This window comes from Cupressus sempervirens, chromosome 8, assembly GCF_028749045.1.
Source record: "Cupressus sempervirens isolate cs-2001-9-10 chromosome 8, ASM2874904v1, whole genome shotgun sequence".
NCBI lineage: Eukaryota > Viridiplantae > Streptophyta > Pinopsida > Cupressales > Cupressaceae > Cupressus > Cupressus sempervirens.
In genome coordinates, this window is record NC_143125.1 from 39,787,826 (window position 1) to 39,810,970 (window position 23,145).

The following is a 23,145-nucleotide window of genomic DNA, read 5'->3' on the forward strand; positions in this document are numbered from 1 at the left end:
TTTTTAGGGTTGTGAAGAGGATGATGTGAAGAAGTGTATTGTTGGTACTGTGAGTTGCTATTGGAGCCTTTGATTGTCGCTGTTGAACTTGCATTGCAAGTGTATTGTAACCTTGTGTTGAAGATAATACATTGTGTAGGTTCTGGAGGGGTGGGGTTGTTTTACTGAAAAGTTTTTCCCCACCAAAAAATCTTTATGTTATGTGTTTCTTTCTCTATCTAATTTCTTTATGCTAGCTTGGCTGAAATATTGTTGTTTACATGATGTTGAATCTGTAAGTGTAAAATATTTTAATAGGATTTGCACCATATTTCTCTTAAGAGATTAGTGTAGAAAGTTGTTTTCGCACCCGAGTTTCCTTACACAAAAGATAATCATAATGATCACAACAATTCTCAATGAGCAACTGAAAGACATCTAATGATAAATCACAATATACATTAGTTCTCAATGAGCAACTAGAAGTATCCCAAAATAATACTAATCGAAGACTCCAAAATGGTCAAGTCAAACATGTCACAACATGACATCATCAAGAACAAACCATTCAAAACACCTCAGTCCTCTCAAAGTGACTAGAAAGCAAATCAAATATCCAATGACTCAAAAATGGTTAAGTCAAGTATCTCATATACATATACCTTAGCTTCATACAAGAAGATTGGAAAGCAAAAACAAACAGTAAATACAAATATGTCATAGAGCATACTTAATCACATTACCATGCTTGGGATGAAACAATCTAGATTAAATCAGCATAGCATCACAATCACACAACCCCCGAGCCTTTGGTAACAACCTAAACTAGTCAATCAACCCCAAAGCATAGACAGTACATAGGAAAACATCGTAATATCATAGTTTGGTTTAATTTGTAACACACAGTTGAGTTAAATAATATGGTTTCAGTCTCCAGTTTAACGTATGTTTCAAGTAAATATGTTTAATAACTCACCCTTACGAATTAACCCATTCTTAGTCTGATTTTACCCTTATTGATTTTAAGTCAATTTCTTAAAAATAATCCAAGAGTTTTTTTTTAATTATTAAAGTAATACTCACTGATTTTCAAAGAAATAATCTATGACTTTATTAAAAATCAGTATTAAATAAATTTAATACTTAATCAAACATCTTTCATTATTAAATAATTTTAATTAAATAAAGCTTAACTAAATTAATTAATAATTTCCCATCTTAAAAGATCCATATTAATATTAGTTAATACTTCATTTATTAATTAATATTAATATAAATACTTATTGATCTTAAAATAAAATAATTACGAATTTATTAAAGAACAACGTCATTAATAATAAATTCTCATCTTCTTAAAATAATTTCCATTTCAAAACACCCTCAGATTAAATTTAGTTTTAATTAATTAGTAAGAATAACTATTATTTTAAAATCATTAATTATTTATTAATTATTAAATGTTAATAAGATTTAACAATAAATTTATTAATAAATAATTATAATCTAAACTTAATAATTTAAATTTAATATAATCTAATTTTAATAATTTAACTTTAATATAAATTAAATTTAATAAACTTAAATAATAATCATTTTTTTAAAATTAAATTTACAAACTTTGGCATTTTTAAAGGCACGTCAGCCTATGCAATATGATTGCTATCGTGGTCATTCTACGTCAACAATAGTTATTACTGCTGCTACTGCAGCATTGCCACGAGCAACAGCTATAGCCCTTTAATGCCACGGGCAGGTAACAAAGGGAGGTGGGGGAGGTGGTGGCCCCTGCCTCCCACTTAATATTTAAATTTTATATATGATTGCTAAAAACAAGATCCCCCCAGAATTTAAATTTATTTATTTTTAATTAAAATTTTATTAAAATTAACTTCAAACAACATTTTCATTTTTATTATTATTTTTTAATTAAAATTTTAACCCAAGTCTGATAGACAAAGTACAACCAACTGGTCGAATTTTCCAACTAAATTTTTTTGCATTTAACCCAAAACCTTCTCTGTTCAATTTTCGAAAAGCCAACAAATTTGCAATATAAATTTCTATTTCTTTCAAACCCTCCCCAATTTAAAACTAATTTCTTTCAATTGAAGATTGAGGTTTTCTAAATAGTTTTTCAATCTAGATTTATGAATGAAATCGAATAATAGAGATTCAGAATGAAGGGTGGCAAGATTCATACACAAAATTTGAGAAACAAATTTCTACAAACATGAAGTAGACAAAATATATTAAATTACATAATTCATTTAGTGGTCAAAACACAAGACCCTACCTGAGCCTGATGCTAATACGCAACCACCCAAAAATTGGAGAGAAATCCCTGCTCATAGAACCTTCCCTTTTTCGAAAAAAATTTCCTCTTCCAAATTTTTCTCTCCAACTTCACTTCCAAAATTTGTCCCCCTCAAAAATGAACCCTCTAATTGTGATAAAGAGTTCTCTCCTTAAATCTGGGCACTAATTGTGCATTCACCAGGGGAACTTTGTGCTCACCAAACTCGAACTCCAAATTAACTTTCCTTGATCTTTCTTTATCTTGCATTAATCTTTTTCATGCAAGTTTATAAATTATTAAATAACTTTATTCAATTTCCACTTGACTTTTCTTTCAATTAATTTATTAACTTTTAAACTCATGCATGCATTATGTAATTAAAATATCTTTTTAAATTCACTTGTTTTCATCTTTTAATTAATTTCTTATATTTTAATCTCATGCATGCATCATGTCAACTTACAAATTTTAATAAATTAATATCTTTTCACTTTTAAATTTATTTTTGAACATTTAATTTGATAAACATTTATTAACTTAAATAACAATAATGTTTAACATTTATTTAAAAATGAACTCTAAATATATTATTATTAGATTAAATAAATATTATCACATTCTAAATTTATTCTTGTAACTTTTATCCTCAAATTCAATTCTTTTTATTTAATTAATTTCTCAATTAATTAAATATAATTAATATTAAAATTTCATAATAATTTCTCATTAATTTAATCTTTTAATTAGACTTAATTAATAAAAAATTTACCAAAGACCCATAAAACAACATATGAAAACCCATCATAGAACAACACATACAAAATCAAGTTAAAGGGTTAAAATCACGAATTAATTTCATTTGATGCATTTGGAGGTTACACAACTCAAATACTTCTCCTAATTATCAATTAGGACAAATGGCTTAAGGGTTTAAGATTTGGACTTAAGAATTTATCTCCCCTCTCTTACCATTGAGATAATGTGATAGGGTATGCTCATCCTAGCAATTCAGGAAAGTTGATACCCGCTACCTACAACTTGCATAAAATCCATGCATGTACAGACACTATATTCTAAGCTAAACAAGCAATGGCAGAAAGTGGTGCATCATATAGATCCTGACTAGCAGGTGACTATGACTCCCTTCCTTAACCACATTAGAAATGCTATACATAAAGAAAAACAAACACGCACACCATACACATGTAGTATGGGGTAAGTATCCATAAGAACGCACATGTGATAAGTATCCATAAGAATGCACATGTGATAATAAACCATCTAACTAATCATCATCAATAACTAAAAACACTATAATAATCATTGTACATACATGAAATATAGAGTACCAAGTAATCTCATCATATAATAAATTGAATGTAAAACAACATCTGATAATCTCTAAGCAATGCCACTAATCATAAGCATAAAACTAGCCTAAAAGAGTTCAGCAATGATAACATAAATGTGAACTAGGGGTAGGCACTACATTATGATTTCTCATAAATAGTTAAAATATTTTTCTTTGACCAACACTTTGTTCTAACACTCAATCATCACTAGGTTACTTGGTCGCTACTAAATTTCTTGCTCAGCACATACAGTGTCACTTAATTGATACTAATGCTTGGTCAATACTACTTTTTCTTGGCTTGTTCTGGCACTCAATTAACACTAGAATCACTCGACATATACTTCAAAAATTTTAACCTTCTACTTTTTTGCTCAGTCAAGCCTACGCATTTGATCTATCTTTGTTCACACTTTCAAGACTTGAGCATTAATGTCTTCTCCACTTGTAACATGATTTAAATAATCAATTTATCTTGTCAACATCCAACTAATAAAATTTCCATTTTAAGTCTCCTTTTCATAACTCAACCTTTCCTCAAGATACTTTTGTTATGAAAATCTTCTCAAATCCTCTTCATCAATCAAATAGATGTGACACTTAAATTAGATAGAAAACTATCTCACTAATAGGTTGGACATTAATGACAATATAACAATTATTTCAATTGTAGTTTCCAACAATCCCCCTCTTTGGCATTGATGGAAACACCTCTAGAATAATTTTAGTCACCATAAAATCAAAAACTTTTACTATTATGAGCAACTCCCTATGTGTGGTTCAAATCTTTAGTAATATCCTTAGTTTCATGTTCTAATTGTTATCCATGTAACTTATCTGGCAACATTTCAAGTAAGGAACTCCCATTAAGTAATCTCTCTCTCTCTCTTGCATGGATGTCTCTTCTAGCTTTCACTATCTCCCTCTTTTATTTTTATGGTAAATCTCTAATAATATCTCACTGTTTGACAACAATACCAAAGACATCTTTAACTCTTGTGTATTTCTCATGTAGATAACTTTGTATCACTTATGAATTCTTCATCTATAATCTTTGTATGACTGATCCATTATTGTGTCCTTCTTCACTACTACCTTAGGAAACAACTAAAGTAGAATTGTTTGCATCAATTTGTGAGATAGTCTGATCAACTCATTTGATGCAAAGCACCATCTTTTCTTAAGTAGCTTTGTCTAGGGGGATCGCTTCTAGTTTACCTCTAAGATATTCATGAACATCTTTAGGTAAAGCTTTAGTAAATATATCATCTATTTGTTCTTTAGTATTCAAATATTCCAATTGCAGTTCTTTGTCTTGAACTAGCTCTCTCAAGTAATGATAATTGACAACAATATGCTTTGTCTATTTGTGCATTACAACATTCTTTGATATGTTAATAGCACTAGTCTTATCACAATAGATAACCACTAGATTAGTAATTTCTTCCTTCATGCCTTTAAAAAATTTCTTGATCCATATGATATTTTAACAATTTACTTATGTTGCCACATAGTCAACTTTAGTCATTGATTGGGAAATGCAATTCTTTTTCTTGCTTGTCCATGAAATTTTCTCTTTTCTATAAAGAATGCACCTCCACTTTTGTTTTTCTGCTCATCAACATTTCCTACCCAATCATAATCAATAAATACCTTTAGTTCAAACCTATATTCTTCTTGTAATAAAATTGATAGCCTTTTGTTTCTTTCAGATATCTTAGTATCCTTTTCACTACCATCATATGGTTTTCCTTAGGACTTGAAGAAAATCTTGCAACTATCCCAATTGCTAATGTAATATTAGGTCTTCTATGCAGAATATATTGTAGTTTTTCAATTGTTGATCTATATTGTGTCTGGCTCACATCAATAGAATCATCATTCTTAGATAATTTTTGTTCAGTAGCCATAGGTTTACTAACTGGTCCTGAATCTCCATCCCAAATAAATTCAGTAACTCCTTGATATATTTGGATTGAGTAAAGAAGATACCTTGCTTCATATGATATACTTGTAAGACAACAAAGAATTTGATTTCTCCAAACATTGACATTTCAAATTCCTTCTTCATTTTATTGGAAAATGATTTACATAATGCTTCCTTATCTCCAAATATGATATCATCAACAAAAATTTCAAATAATAATACCTCATTATTCTTCCTAGTCTTTAGGTACATATTACTATTATCATGTTTTTTTGTAAAACCAATTTTCACCAAGTAGTTATGTAGTTTTCATACCTTGCTCTAGGGGTTTGTTTTAATATATATAGGCTTTGTGTAATTTACACACCATATTTTTTTGCTAGGATCCACAAATCCTTTAGGTTGTTCTATGTATACCTCTTCCTCAAGTATCCCATTTAGAAATGTAGATTTAAACCATCCATCTGATATACCTTCAATCTTTTATAAGAAAAATATGCCAGTAGTGTTCTGACTCCTTCTAGTCTTTCTAAAAGGGTGAATGTCTCCCCGTAGTCAACATCCTCTTCTTGTGCATATCATTTGTATACCAATCTAGCCTTGTTCCTTGTGACCTCACCTTTTTATTCAGCTTCTTCTTGAATACCCACTTTGTTCCTATAACATTTTTTTCTTTTGGTCTAGGTACCAGTGTCCATGTTTTATTCTTTTCAATCTACTCAATTTCTTCATTTATTATTTTTATCCAATCCTAATTCTACAAAGCATCTTTCACAGTTTTGGGCTCAAACTCACAAAGTAAGCATGTACCACTTTTGAGTCTTTTTCTTGTCATATGACCAAATTCTTTGTCTCCAATGATTTCTTCAGGTGCATGATTTCTTCTCACATATTTTTTTATTACAGGTTGTTTTTCTCTTTTTTCTTCAGCAGTTTCATCTTGAAAATGATTTTCCAACTCATTATCTCTCTCTTATTTAGGTTGTAGTTCATGTTTTCCATGCTTGGAATTGTCTTCCTAATTTTTTACTTCCCCTATCTATGACTCAACATCATTTCCCTATTTCTCAGCACCCACAATCTGTTGCTCGACAACTAGCTATTGCAACATGGCATTTCTAATCTACTGAGGATCTCAATCTTTTTTCTCTTATTCAGGTGGAGTGATAGGACCACTATCATTCACATATATGAATGACCTATAGTCTTTGAGTTCTCTCTTGCATTGAACTTCGTTCTTTCCTATATATTCATCAACTTTCACATTCACACTTTTCATAACTTTTTTAGCGTTAGAATTCAAACACTTCTAAGCTTTTCTTTTAGTGGAATATTCAAAGAGCATGCCTTCATCACTTTTAGCATCAAGTTTTTCATTTATATTATCTTTAAGTATGTAACATTTTCTTCCAAATTTTTTGAAATACTTAATATTAGTTCAAAGGGTGTAATATTTGTACCTTCTTGACTTTCACTCTATTCAAGGTATAAACAACTATACTTATAGCTTCTCTCTAATATTTTCATGACACATTTTCTCCACCATTAGTGTTATAGCACAATCCATGATTGATCTATTTCTCCTTTTAGCTATTCCATTTTGAGGACAAGTCCTAGATGCTAACATCTGTCTTTTGATTCTTTTATCATTATAGAATATATTAAATTCATTGGAAATGAATTCACCACCTTTGTCAGATCTCAAGCACTTCAAAGTCTTCTCTGTCTCCTTTTCAACTCTAGCTAAATACCATTTAAATAATTGAAAAAAGTCAAAATTTTCTTTAAGAAACATCATAATCATCATTCTAGAGTAGTCATCAGCAAATATAATGAAATATTTATCTATGTAATAGCTTTGAACACCAATAGGTCCACATAAGTTAGTATGAACCAAATCCAAAATGTCATTCAATGAACATGTCTTTCTCTTGAAACTAGACTTTGTCATTTTTCCTAGTTGCCACTATTTACACATAGCATTGTCAGGTTTCTCTTGTTTTAGAAAACCTCTTACTCTTTTCAGTTTATTAATGCTAACCAAATTGTCAAAATTTACATGACATAACCTCTTGTGCCATAACTAAATATCTTTATTTTTGCAAACAAACATGTCTCATTAGATAAATCTGGATAAAATAAGTTACCTTTTTTTTTATCACCACTTCCAATCAGTTTACCATCAACATCAAATATTTTTCCTTTTCTGTGATGGAATTCAACTCTGTAACTTGATTTATTTAACTATGAAACACTCAACAAATTATAATTTCTTCTACCCAATAAACATTGTCATGCTTGGTCTTATTAGTTAGTTATATTGATCCTTTACCTTTCACAAGACATGGAACATCATCACCAAATTTAACATAGCTACCCTTTTATGGTCCAATTTTCTCAAATTTATTTCTAACACTAGTCATGTGATTAGAAAAATCACTATCAATTATCCATCCATCACTTTTACTCACATAAGAGATTAATGTAATTTTATCACCTTCATCATAATCTTCTTTCATAGAAATATAGACTATTTATTCATCATGACTTAGATTTAGTATCAATTTCTTCTTTAATAATATAAAAAGATTTCTTACCTTTGTCTCTATAATCCTTTCTTTTCTTCCTTTATACTTGTTCTCCTTCCTTTCATCCATGTCTTCTTTGTCATGACATCTTGCAACAATGTGACAAACTCTATTACATGGAAATTAGGTTATGGGAAGTTTACCTTTGTATTTTTCTTTTCCTCTTCCAGGTCTTCTAGCCATCAATGCTTCAAGTTCATCAATTTCATCATCAGATGTATCACTAATGCTTTTCACATGTTTTCCTTTTTGTCTTTTGCTAAGGACTAGTTGTGATTCAAAAGTATATTCAATAGTAGTAGGAGTGTAATTGCCAAAGTTAGAGATCTCAAGTAGTAAGCCTACCAATTACACCCTCTAGAGTTAGAGTATTACCTAGAGTACATCTTAGTTCTTAAATTGCATAAATAGGAATTAGAGTTCTCAATACCTTTCTTATCATTGTTTCATCCTCAATCTTTCTATTTGCACCTCAAATAGCATTGACAACTTCTTTGATTCTTGCACAATAGTGAACTATGTTTTCACCTTTGATCATTCTTATTTCACCAAATTTTCCTATCAAGCTTTCTTATTTGGCTCTCATGGCATTGTCATCTCCTCCATAGATGTCCTTCAATTTATCACACATTTATTTTTCATTCTTATGGTCTTTTATGTCATCACACTTAGCATAGCTTAGGGCTAAAGCAATCTCCAACATTATCTAATTTTGTTCTTTATTTTCTTTTAGCTGTTGAGCAGTCAAAGAGAATGTTGTTATATTCATATATGCATTTTCCAAAAACTCAAATATAGCATCACTAATGCTAGCTATATTTAGCCTCATCCATCTTTTCCATGTAGGAAAATTCTCTTTGTTCAACTTTGGTACTTCCTTTTTTGATGCAGGAGCATCCAGAGATATAAGGGCAATCCTGTGTCACCCAAAAAATGTACTTAGACTTAGTTTCTATTTCATGTCTTTACATTTTTGGATACCCATTTGGGTCAAATAAAGGTTCCAACTCTCACAGTTCCACTATCAGTGTGTTTGAAAATCCCAAAAAAATAGGAGCATGCAATTTGGCCATCATTTTGGTGACCTAGAAGGTGTGAATTTGCAAGATGAATGTAATCATGATTTAGAGCATTCCAAAAAAAGAATCAGGTCAAAAGGCCCCGCAGTTTGAAAGTTATTACAATTTTTTGGGTTTTTTAGACCTCTTAAGAATGCTTGGAACTCAGGTTAGGGGCAGTAAATGACCTCAAAAAGGGCCAAAAAAAGGGGGACAAGCAAAGCTTGTCCATAGAGCAATAGAGCGCTTTGAGATCTTTCCAAAAATGTAAACGGTTCGTCAATCGGAGCTACGGTTCAAAAGTTATGCCTTCTGAAAGTTCGGTTACCATTTCTGGATTCTTCCAGATTTGCACCGACTTTTAACGCAGCTTCTGGAACCTTCTATTTGGTCGGTGGATGCCTACTAGCACTTTCTAGAATGTACTCCTAGTTGTTAACCCTTTGGGGTCTATTTAAGGAGATTTTTGGCATTGTAAAAGGCAGTTCAGAGTGGAGTTTGAGAGGAGGTCCTAAAAGGAGAAATTATCTCCAGATTTATGCTATTGTAAGCCCTTAGGGCATGTTTTGAAGTTTATTTTCTCTGTACTGTTTGTACTAGCTTATTTTTTTAGTTAATATAATTTTCCCTTTTTGTTGGTTCCATTCTGTTCTTGGGTTGTGTCCCCATCAAGTGGTATCAGAGCTAGTTTTCCTGAGTGTGTAGACAGAGCGCCGACTGTGAGGCAGTTTGCACCAGGACTGTGTGGTTGTGGGTTCGAGTTAGAAGATGCCTCCATGAAGAGAGTGTGGTGGAAGGGCCAGAGCTATTAATCTTGAGGAGGTTAGAGCCCTCCAAAGGCAGGTGCAGGCATTGCAAGAGGAGCTTCGTAGAGGAGCAAATATTGCCGTAGGTGACAACAGTGAGGATGACAATGAAGAAGAAGTAATGGGACCAAAAGAGGAAGTTGACGGGGAAGTTCTAAATCCTGTAGAGGAAAGGCTTTTTAGGGCCATTACTAAGTTTGGGAAAAGACCTACAATTGAAGTGGGTGTATTTTCAGGAAATCTGAAACCAAATGAGTTGATCGATTGGATCAATGAACTGGAAGAATACTTTGAGTATGAGGATATTAGGGACCCAGATAGGGTTAAGTTTGCAAAGGCCAAACTGAAAGGCCATGCCAAAATCTCGTGACAAGAGGTTCAATTGGAAAGAAATAGAAGAGGAAAGGAGAAGATCACAAGATGGGATCGCATGGTGGACAAATTGAAGAAGCAGTTCATTCCTGTGGACTATGAGCTGGATCTGTTTAAAAAGATGCATGCGTTAAAGCAAGCAGGAAGATCAGTCCAAGACTATACAGAGGAGTTTTACCGACTCTTGATTAGAGCAGGGCATGCAGAAGAAAATAAGGAGAAGGTTGCTCGTTATATCAGTGGGTTGCGACCAAGCATCCAGGAGGAATTAAGTCTGGTAAGAATGACCAGCGTTGAAGAGGCATACCAGTTTGCCCTTCAAGTTGAAGAGAAGCTGAATAAAAGGTTTGAAGGAAGACAAAGAGGGTGTGGTCAAGGAGGAAGGGGAAGTGGTAGATCATCTGGAGGCCGCAATGAAACCCAAAAGAAAAATGAAGATGAGGGTACTAGCAGGAACCAGAGGAATGAGGGTTTCAACCGCTTCCGTGACCAAGACTTTGGAAATTAGAGAGGAAGAGGTAGAGGACGTGGACAAGGAAGATGAGGCTTCTGTGGTACTTGTTTCCATTGCAATGAAGAAGTTCATCGTGCCTTTGAATGCCCTCAACAATAAGGAAGGATAGATAGGAGAGCTAAGGGCCAAGCTAGGGTTGCTCATGTGGATGAGGATGCACAATCATCACATTCAAAGGATGCAAAAAGAGGAGAGACCTTGGTAAATGAAAAATTCCTACTAAGTGGTGAGATTGAACCAGGACAACAGAGGATTTTGTTCCGTACCAGATGCAAGTGTGAGGATAAATGTTGTGACGTGATCATTGATGGTGGTAGCACTGATAACTTGGTATCAGAAGAGATGGTCTCTAAGCTGAAGCTCAAGAGGGAGAAACATCCCCAGCCCTATCGGATTGGTTGGGTAAAAGATTATCATAAGGTCCTGGTAAGTGAACAATGTTTAGTAAAATTCAAAATTGGGAGTTACCATGATGAAGTTCTCTGTGATGTTATTTTGATGGATGTTTGCCATCTATTGTTGGGTAGACCATGGCAGTTTGATAGACATGCAGTGCATGATGGACATGAAAACACATACTCTCTCACAAAGGATGGAGTTCGCCATAAATTGAAGCCCATGAAAAAGGAAGATGAAAAGGTATGTAGCAGTGCTAGGATTTTTCTTGTTGATGGAAGGAAGTTTTTAGATGGCATGAAACATCAGAATATGTGTTATGCTTTGATTCCTAGGAAAGATAAAGAAGGTAGTAGTGAAATACCATTTGAAGTTTCAAATTTACTAAGGGAATTTGGAGATATTATCTCTGATAATGTTCCAGATGGATTGCCACTAGTAAGAAAAATCAGTCATCAGATAGATCTGATTCCAAGAGCTAGTTTGCCTAACAAGGCTGCTCACAGGATGACTCCTACTGAAACAGAGGAGCTAAATAGACAGGTTCAGGAGCTGTTGAGGAAGGGCTTGATTTGAGAGAGCCTGAGTCCATGTGCAGTACTTGCAGTACTCACACCAAAGAAGGATGGAGAGTGGAGGATGTGTATAGATTCTCGAGCTATAAATAGGATAACCATCAAGTACCAGTTTCCTTTGCCAAGGATGGATGATCTTATGGACTGCTTGAGTGGAGCTCAGTACTTCACAAAGATAGATCTGAAGAGTGGCTATCATTAGATACGGATTCGAGAAGGAGATGAGTGGAAAAAAGCCTTCAAGACCAAGGAGGGTCTTTATGAGTGGTTAGTCATGCCCTTTGGATTGACGAATGCCCCAAGCACCTTCATGCGGCTCATGAATGAGGTACTTAAGAAGTTCTTGGGAAAATTTGTTATTGTCTATTTGGATGATATTTTAATTTTTAGCAAGACTTTGGAAGAACATTTACTACATATTCATAGTGTCCTTGAAAGGCTAAGGGAAGAGAAACTGTTAATTAATCTAAAGAAGTGTGTCTTTGCAAAAAGGGAATTAGTCTATTTGGGGTTTGTTATATCACCTGAAGGTCTCAAAATGGATCCAGAGAAGGTAAAAGCAATCTTGGAATGGCCTACTCTGAGGTCTTCTACTAAGGTAAGATCATTTCATGGTCTGGTTATTTTTTATAGGAAGTTTATTAAGAATTTCAGTGGCATATGTGCACCCGTAACTGATACAATAAGAGGGGATAGAAAAGAGTTCAAATGGACTGCAGCAGCTGCGAGAAGTTTTGAATTGCTAAAGAAGAAGGTGATAGAACAGCCTGTGTTGGCACTTCCAGATTTTAGAAAAGTGTTCCAGGTGGATTGTGATGCTAGTGGTAGTGCTATTGGGGCTGTATTAAGCCAAGAAGGTAAGCCTATTGCATATTTTAGTGAAAAATTGAATGATGCAAAGAAGTATTATGTTTATGATCAAGAGTTCTATGCAATAGTTCAGGCCTTAAAGAAATGGAGGCACTATTTATTGCCAAAGGAATTTGTTTTGTATACTGATCATCAAGCATTATAGTACCTAAATAGCCAAGGTAAATTGAATTAGAGGCATATGAAGTGGGTAGAATTCTTGTAGAGTTATACATTTATGTTGAAGCATAGAAGTGGAAAATCTAACAGGTTTGCAGATGCACTAAGTAGGAGGCAATCACTGATTACAGTAATGCAGGTTGAAGTAGTTGGGTTTGATGAACTCAAGAATTTGTACCCCGAGGATCCTGATTTTGCTGAAGCATGGAAAGCTTGTAAAGAGCCTGTTGCTATAGATAGAACCAAATGGTTAGACTATTTGATTCAGGAGGGCATGTTGTTCAAAGGTAGTCAATTGTGCATTCCAAGGAGTTCCATGAGGGAAAATCTAATTAAGGAGAAACACAGTGGAGGGATGACAGGACATTTTGGTCGAGATAAGACCATTTCCATTCTTAGAGAACATTATTTTTGGCCTTAAATTTCAAGGATGTGAAGAAGTTCGTACAAAGTTGCCAGGTTTGTCAAGTTGCCAAGGGGTTTAGTCACAATACTAGTCTATATCAGCCATTGCCTGTTCCATCAAGGCCATGGGAGGACATAAGTATGGATTTTGTTCTTGGATTGCCAAGGACACAAAGGGGTAATGACTCAGTATTCATGGTGGTTGATAGGTTCTCCAAAATGGCACATTTCATTCCATGCCACAAAACTCATGATGATGTCCATATTGCAGACTTGTTTTTCAAAGAGGTGGTAAGACTACATGGTCTTCCAAGGAGAATAGTTTCTGACAGAGGCACTAAATTTGTGGGGTATTTCTAGAGGACATTGTGGAAAAAGTTGAGAATAGACTTGCAATTCAGTTCCATGCATCACCCGCAAATTGATGGCCAAACAGAAGTCTAGGAAATTTGCTGAGATGTTTAGTTGGGGATAAGCCCAAGGGATGGGATTTGATTCTACCACAGGCAGAATTTGCTTATAATAACTCTATAAATAGGAGTACTGGAAAATCACCATTCCAAATTGTATATGGGAATAGCCCAAGGACTACACCAGAGCTGAGAAAGATAGAACAAGGGGAGAGGACAAGTGCTGAAGCTGAGGAATTTGTTGAACATATCAAGCGTCTACATGAGGAGGTTCAAGCACACATTACCAAGATGAATCAAGAGTATAAAGCTAGGGCTGATCAAAGGAGAATACATAAGGAATTCCAAGTAGGGGATCTAGTCATGGTACACTTACGAAAAGAAAGATTTCCAGCCAGTACTTACAACAAGCTAAAAATGAAGAAATTTGGCCCCTGCAAGATTTTGAAGAAACATGACTCATCAAATACATATGAAGTGGAGCTACCAGATGGTATTCGAATTTCTTCCATTTTCAACATTGTAGATTTAACAGAGTATCATGATGATGGTGTAGATGAGGAGCTGGTGTTAGGGCCATGTCCCATTCCTACTTCTAAGAAGGAGGAGATAGAAGACATTCTAGATCATCATGTGGGTAGGAGTACCAGAAACAAGCAGTATGAAGAGTATTTGGTCAAATGGAAAGGACGGCCAAGCGAGGACTCAACTTGGATTTCAGCAGCTGAGGTTTCCCATTTGGGATTTCCTCTACCATCCATAAAGTGACAGGGTCACTTTTCAATCTACCCTGGGTGTCTGATGCAGGAGCATCCAGAGGTATAAGGGCAATCCTGTGTCACCCAAAAAATGTACTTAGACTTTGTTTCTATTTCATGTCTTTACATTTTTGGATACCCATTTGGGTCAAATAAAGGTTCCAACTCTCACAGTTCCACTATCAGTGTGTTTGAAAATCTCAAGAAAATAGGAGCATGCAATTTGGGCAACATTTTGGTGACCTAGAAGGTGTGAATTGGCCAGATGAATGTAATCATGATTTAGAGCATTCCAGAAAAAGAATCAGGTCAAAAGGCCCCATGGTTTGAAAGTTATTGCAGTTTTTCAGGTTTTGGAGACCTCCTAAGAATGCTTGGAAGTTAGGTTAGGGGCATTAAATGACCTCAAAAAGGGTCAAAAAATGGGGGATGAGCAAAGCTCATCCATAGGGCTATAGAGCGCTTCGAGAGCTTTCCAAAAATGTAAACGATTCGTCAATCAGAGCTACGGTTCAAAAGTTATGCCTTTCGAAAGGTCGGTTACCATTTCTGGATTCTTCTAGATTTGCACCAACTTCTAACGCAGCTTCCAGAACCTTCTATTTGGTCGGTGGATGCCTAGTAGCACTTTCTAGAATGTACTCCTAGTCCTTAACCCTCCGGGGTCTATTTAAGGAGATTTCTAGCATATTAAAAGGTAGTTCGGAGTGGAGTTTGAGAGGAGGTCCTAAAAGGAGAAATTATCTCCAGATTTATGCTATTGTAAGCCCTTAGGGCATGTTTTGAAGTTTATTTTCTCTGTACTGTTTGTACTAGCTTATTTTCTCAGTTAATATAATTTTCCCTTTCTGTTGGTTCCATTTTGTTCTTGGGTTGTGTCCCCATCATTTTTGCACATCGTGACCTTTATCTTTGAGTACCTTTAAACTTCTCTTTACCCAAAATAGTGAAAGATGCATTAGAAGATGTGGAATGGTAAAAAGCCATGGAAGAAGAGATCGAACAAATAGAGAAGAACAAAACATGGACTTTGGTTCCTAGACCAAAAGACAAGAATGTGATTGGCATCAAGTGGGTATTTAGAAATAAGCTAGATGAAAATGGTGAAGTCACAAGAAATAAAGCAAGATTAGTTTGCAAGGAATATGCACAAGAAGAAGGAATTGACTATGGGGAGACATTTTCTCCTATTGCTAGAATGGAAGGAGTAAGAACTCTACTTTCTTATATTGCATACAAAGGTTTCAAAGTTTATCAAATGGATGTTAAACCTACATTTCTGAATGGCATACTAGAAGAGGGAGTTTACAAAGAATAGTCAAAAGGTTTTGTTGATAATTAAAATAATAACATGGTATTTAGATTACACAAAGTTCTATATGGTTTAAAACAAGCACCAAGAGCATGGTATGAGAGACTTCATACTTATCTTGTGAAGATTGGATTTCAAAGGACTAATGATAATAGCAATCTATACATAAAGACAAAGAAAGGAAAAGGTATTTTTCTATTTGAAATATTTGTTAATGATATTATATTTTTAGGTCAAGATGCTTTATGTAAGGATTTTGTAAATTAGATGAAGCAAGAATTTGAAATGTCTATGTTTGCAGAAATCAATTTTTTTGTGGGATTCCAAGTATATTAGATGAAATATGGTATATACATCACTCATTCCAAGTATGCCAAAGAAATATTAAAAAAATTTGGATTAGAGGATTCCAAACCAGTAAGTACACCTATTGTGATAGGACACAAGTTGTCAAAGAATGATGATTTTTCTAAGGTGAATCAAATATTATACAGGTCTATGATTGGAAAATTGCAATATGTAGTACATAGAAGACTTGATATTGCATTATCTATAGGGATAGTTGCAAGATTATCTACTAATCCCAGGGAGAATCACTTAATAGTTGTGAAGAGAATAATGAGATATCTGAAAGAAATAGAAAAGTTTGGTCTATACTACAAGAAGAATGAAAAGTTTGAATTAAGAGCCTACATTGATGTTGATTGGGTTGGAAACATTGATGACAAAAAGAGCACCAGTGGAGGAGAATTTTTCTTAGGCAAGAGACTACTTACATGGACTAGCATGAAACAAAGTTATACTTCACAATCTACTGCTGAAGTTGAATATGTTGTTGATGTTGTAAACTGCACAAATATTGTATGGATCAAATAGCTACTCAAAGGAATGAAGTAAAAAATCATAGAACTAGTGATACTTTATTGTCATAATACAAGTGCTATGAATATATCAAAGAATATAGTGATGCACAAAAAGACAAAGCACATTGCAATCAAGTATCATTACTTGAGAGAGTTGGTTCAAGACAAAGAGGTGAAGATGGAATATGTTAACTCAAAGAAACATGTTGTTGATATCTTCACAAAACCATTACCTAAGGATGCTCATGAATATCTAAGAGATAAATTAGGGGTGATAACCCTATCAAAGGCTATCTAAGTAACAAGAGGAGTACCTTGCATCAAACAAGATAATGTTCATATAATACAATTTGATATAGAGGATCTTACTTTAGGATCTGCCTAAAGTAATCACAAAGCTGAAACTTCAAATTAGTCACAAGCAAGGTGATAGAGGGAGAAACTAAAGAAATCACAAAAGCTTATATCTACATATTTTAAGATGACAAATTTTTGGTATATGTCTTTGGCATTGTTGTCAAAGAGGGAGAGATTTACTAATCAAGATTCACCAAAACAAAGAGGGAGAAAGTACATTAAATTGATCATTATCAAAAGGAGAGATTTTCTGATCAAAAAGGGAGAAAGATCATCATCATAAGGAGAAAGTATCAAAGTTGAGAATGCTACTGATCTTAGAGGAAGATTAGATAATTTTTTATGTTTCTAATTAGAAGAAAACACATGTATGTAAGAAAGAGGGAGAAATCCTAATCTACCTAGTAAGAGGGAGATACAAGAAGGAACTTAGAGGGAGTTATAAGAAAGAGTTTTGTAACCTAATCAAAAGATCAAAGTTGTTGATAGAGGGAGAATTTTTTATACAAATTTTATTTTTGGTATTGTCTTACTATTTTAACCCAGTCAAATTGGTTGAACAAGATGTTCATCATTTGATTGACTTGATTGATTAGTTTGGTTTTCCCTCAATGCCAAAGAGGGAGATTGTTGAAGATATGATTGAAAAGATCATTATTAAGAGAGATTGTTGAAAAAGGGGAATTGTTGGAGAAGATTGTGTGTTTTAATCATTGTTTTGTCACTGATGTCAAACCTTCTATTTGTTGGTAAGAAAACTACTTATAAGATTCAAGTACTATCACTTAGTTGATTGATGAAGAGGATTTGATCAATAAGAGGTAAAAATAGCACCTAGAGGAAAGGTTGAGTTATGATTATGTAATGAAGTGCAAAGATTAGTTAAGACAATGATGGCATGATGTATTGATAATCTGCTTAAGGTTACAAAATGGCTACATGTAGAAGGTTTAGAAGAACAAGTTACACAAATTTTGTCTGCCAAGCTTGACCAAATTGATAGTAGGTGCCGAGAAAAGTCAGTGCAAACCAAGCAGAAAGTTAGTTGGAGCCGAGTGAAAGAAAATTCTAGTTGATGCCAAGTAAATTTTAGTTGATGTCAAGCATTAGAAAACTTAGTTGATGCCAAGTGATTTTCTAGTTGATGTTAAGCAATGAGCAACATAGTATGTGTCAAGCATCAAAAGATTGATAATACCGAGCTATTGCATTATGTTAATGATCAAAGATGTGTCAAATCTAAGCTGACAAGTTTATTTTCTTGAAACTTGTGAACCAAGAGAAAGTTAAAATTGATAAGCTGGTGGCACAAAACTTGATGTAAACCATTTTTAGGAAAATTCAAATAGATTGTAGGATAAATTTCTAGAAGAGATACAAGATATGGGGTAGATACTTGCATCTTACCTAGTCCATCCAAAACCCTGAATTGGGCAATGGAAATTGAGTGAAAAAATTTCCTAATTTCCTATTTATAGGAATGCCTGGTCATGAAGCAAAGTTTTCATGTGGGAGAACCTAAGGAGGAGGAGTTAAGTGTTTTGGTTCATCAAGTGACCCAAGAGAAGATTCTACAATGGCATGATAAGAAAGAAGGCTTAAGGAGATGAATGCTTGAAGGGTGCACAAGTTGTCAAAGCTAAAAACTATGAAGGCCAAGAAAAATTGAGAACTAAATAGAGATATGTAATCGAAAAGAGAAGTTGTAAGTTGTATCAGATTAAAGCTCTATTGTTACTCTCTAACAATTGTATTAGTCTAGGGTAAATCCTTTGGATTAAGGTTGACCTAATAGTCATTTGTAAATCCTTTAACTAGGTGGCATTCCAAGTGAATGGCCTAAAGTCTTCTAACAAGGCTCACTTCTAACAGGGTGATTGAAATCCCTTCATCGAGTCACATTTAACAGTGTGTATTGTAACCTTTAATAGGTTTTTCCTTTCATAGGGAATCACTTTAGAAGAGTGAAAAGGAGTAGCATGTTACTGGTGGTTTTTCCCAAATTGGGTTTCCACATAAATCATTGTGTCAAGTGTGCTGAAGAATTTGCTATGTTTCATGCTTTACATTTTTACAAGTTGATTTGACAGTAACATACAACTTTTACTGATTGCATATTGGATGCATGCATGGGTATGAATATTTTATGGGTTAACTAAGTTGTGAAAAGTTTTAGTTATACATCTGGACCTTGGATAATTGATTCAACTCCCCACCGCCGCCCCCCCCCCCCCCTCCCCCACCCCCTCCTAGTTATTCTAAAGTATTCCAATATTTCTTTGTAGCTCTTCTCTGTCCTATGGATATTTTTACTCAATCCCACTAGCCTTCTACTAGAAACCCTATGATAACTATTTGGTCTCTTTAAAGGTGCATACTTCAACCTCCAACAATACTACAACAAAATATGTTTCCCTTTAGAAGCCTAATTAATTGATAAATTCTAGGAATAGCCTACACTATTTACAATGTTCTATATCCCCCCCCCTCTACCAATCTTATAAGCCTCATGTAGCTCTCTCCTCGGCACCTCCACCCTCTCCTCACTCCTTTGTGCTTTCTTTAGGGAATCTTGAGACTACCTTAAATCCTCTACCTTTACACAGACCCTCTTAAGCTCTTCCCTCTGTAATACCCCCTCTCACTTGAGAGTCTCTCTCTCCTCCACCAGAGTATATTTTTGTATCCTAAAAAGCATCCCTCTCTTTCTAAAAACCATAGCCTTCCCTCACTATTATATCCATCTATTATGTGATTTTTCTCAATTCTCTTATACAAAATCCCTCTTCCTCATTTAATCATCTCTCTCCATCACTAGGAAGTCCCTTTGTTGAGTCATGACATCCCATTCTCCTTGTAGAGTACCTTTCTCCTCTAGTAATGAACCCCTCTCTATATACATTTCATCCAATCTCTCATGAGAATTCTCCAATACTATAATCTAGTTTGTTTTTTTCCCCTCACCTAGGAGAATGACTTTATGTACCTATTTGCATGTACCTTGGATGAAAGGTGTTCCCCTTAATACCACAAGCACACAATAAAAAATAGAGAAAGAACAATAATTTTTCAAGAATTGGAAATGGGCTTCTTATTATCTCAAAAAGTATGGAACTACAACACTTTGAAATACAATATGAAAAGTCACATTAATGCCTTCCTTACAACATTCAACAAGCCAAATCTATGAACTACCAACTAGGACTGGCCTAGAAAACCTACATGCCTTTCTTATATAGGAATTTTACACCACCCAAAAAGGTTCTAGACACATATCCCTAACTCTTGAAGTCAACCAACCTAAAATTATATCATTATATTACACTTTATTACATAGAATAGGCTCAAGATAATTTACAAATTATATTTTTGGGTAGCCCAACTTCTAGAGACCATAACTTACAAACTATTGACCCTATTGGTTTTTATAACCCTTTTTTCAAAAATGAAAGATCATTTTGGTTTAACCTCATTTTGGAGCCATTTAGGCCTTGAAAACTAAGCCTAAATTTCTTATACCAAAAATCTTCAATAACTTCACCAATACATATGATATGATAATGAAACTCCTCTGACACGATGATATATCTAAGATGAAAATCAACCTATGAAATTAGAACATTATCAGCTCACATGACCAACCTACTAAAAAATAACAATCTTCAACAAATAGAAACTCTATACTAAAATTTACATTAAAACAACCCTCATAAATAGAAATATTTTTAGGTGATACAAGATTTCCCTTACACTCAAGATGCTCATGCATCAACCCTTGTGTCTTTTTCCCACATGGATTTCAATTTTTTAGGTACATGTGTTGATGTATCATATGATCCAATGACCTTTTTACCTATAGGTTTCCTCATGTGTATGAGACCCTTGCATTGGTCCATCATCTATCTCCTTCATCTCCTACTCTTTGCTAGTCATCGTCAATGCATATGACCTCAATTGCTCCCTATCTACTTGAAACTATTGTAAATGATCTTCTCCTAAGTATTTTTACTTTTCTAGGGTACCTCTCCCTCTAGTCACTCTACCTTACCAAGCTTCCCTCCTAACTCTATGTGTTGGAAATGTAATGCAAGATAGGTGACTAAAAGGGGGGCTAAATCAAGAATCACTTTAAACTTCTTCTTTAATCCACATTATTATGTTGTTTAATCTACTTGCATAGATGAAAAATAAATCAATAAATCAACATCACCATAAAATTTTGACACAAGATTGGTAACCCATAAACCCTCCAAGTAGAAGGTAAAATTGGGCTAGGGATAACACTTATACTGCTTCACTACTGCACTAATAAAACTTGCATGTTAAGGCTTATGATTGATCACTTCTAGTGATCTACTTGGTTAAGAGTAAGAAGGATTGTTAGGTCCACCTTGTGAAAGTATTTATATAATACAATTAAGTATGTACTCTATTAGGATTTTCCACAAGGGAATGTTAGGTCTACCTTGTTAAAGGATTTGGAATCGATGCACTTAGGATGGATTAGTAGATTGATCTTTTCTATGAAACTTTGTTTACTAATGAATATCTTATGAAGTAAACTGATCACCTAACTATGATAGATGATTATTTTCCTTTCCTTTATGCTACTTGTAGCCTTCTAAATTCTTTTTTATTTCATATTCGCTTGTATGTAATGTTCTTCAACTCATAGTACATCATTTGGAAAATCAAAGTAACTTATATTTATATCTTGTTGCCCAGTTATAAAATTGTTTCAATTTTAGAAGCCTAAGTTAATTTTTGAAACTTGCCTAGTTTTAAGCTTTAAATTAAATTTTGTGAGTTTCTAAATCTCCATGTCTTCGGCTTCTTCCTAGCTCCACTCAGCACTTGAAATTTTCAAAATCTGGCTTCTAAGCTCCAAGTTATTACAGGTTAATGGAGAGACCCAAAATACGTGTTTTCAAGTCTATCATTAACTAGTAACCTCTCAAAAGGTTAATGATAATGTCGAAAAAAACATTTTTCTTAACCTCTCAAAAGGTTAATGATAACATCCAAAAACATTTTTTTTCTTAACCTCTCAAAAGGTTAATGATAGCTTTCAAAATGCACATTTTGGAGTAGATTAATTAACCCCTCCAAAAACACATATCCATTAACCTCTTCGAGGCAAGATATTAAAAGTTAAGAAGAAACATACTGACAAATTTTGAAATCTGTTCACCAACACCTCTCAAGGAAATACATAATTATGAATGAACTCTTGGAGAGCCAAGCAGATCCAGTTGCCTACGATGAGCAAGGCCAAACCACTTTGCATGTAAGTTATCTGAATCATTGCATGAGAAATATAAAAGCAAGGAGGAGAAGAAAATTTGGGTAACCAAATAAGATGATATGGTTAAAACTGCTCTCCATGTTGCGGCCATGAAAGGACATGAAAGCTTATGTCATTTTCTTTGCAACATGAATGAAGACATTCTACAAATAAAAGATAGAGATGAGTGAATAGTTCTCTTCAAAGTAGTTAAAGTAGGCCACGATGATCTCTATCTAAGTTTACTATATCGAATTAGAGAGTATAATGTTGATTCCATCGTTAACCGCCGCTGCCTCACTCTACTACATGTGGCAGCTTCAGAGGGAAAAATGCATGTAGCTGATCTCCTTTTGACAAAATCTATGGATCCAAAAGAATATGTGAGTTCAAAAAATATATTTGGATAGACGGTGCTTCATAGAGCCACCCAAGGGGGAGAAGTAAAGTTCAAGTTCGTACAATCAGGAAATCTCCTGAGGAAGGGAGAAGTCTACATGCTACCATAGTTAAAGAAGGTTTCAAGTGGGACATTATTTGGAAAAATCATATTATCAACATGTCTAATAGGTTGCTATCAGAATGATAGAATAGATTATGCATGGCAGTTGTTTGACAAAATGCCTGAATGAACTATAGTTTGCTGGAACACTATGATTGCTGGTGAGATATCTAATGGTAGGATAGACAATGCATGCTCTCTCCATCTAAAGGGTGGGTATGATGCTAAAGTTTGAATACATTTCACCCTTCTTCCAAGTCTGTGCTAATAAGGGAGTTTAGAACAGTGTTTCAACCCAATTTATATTTAAGTACCAAGCTTTTAAACATGTACATAATGTGTAACAGCCTAGCTAATGCACGC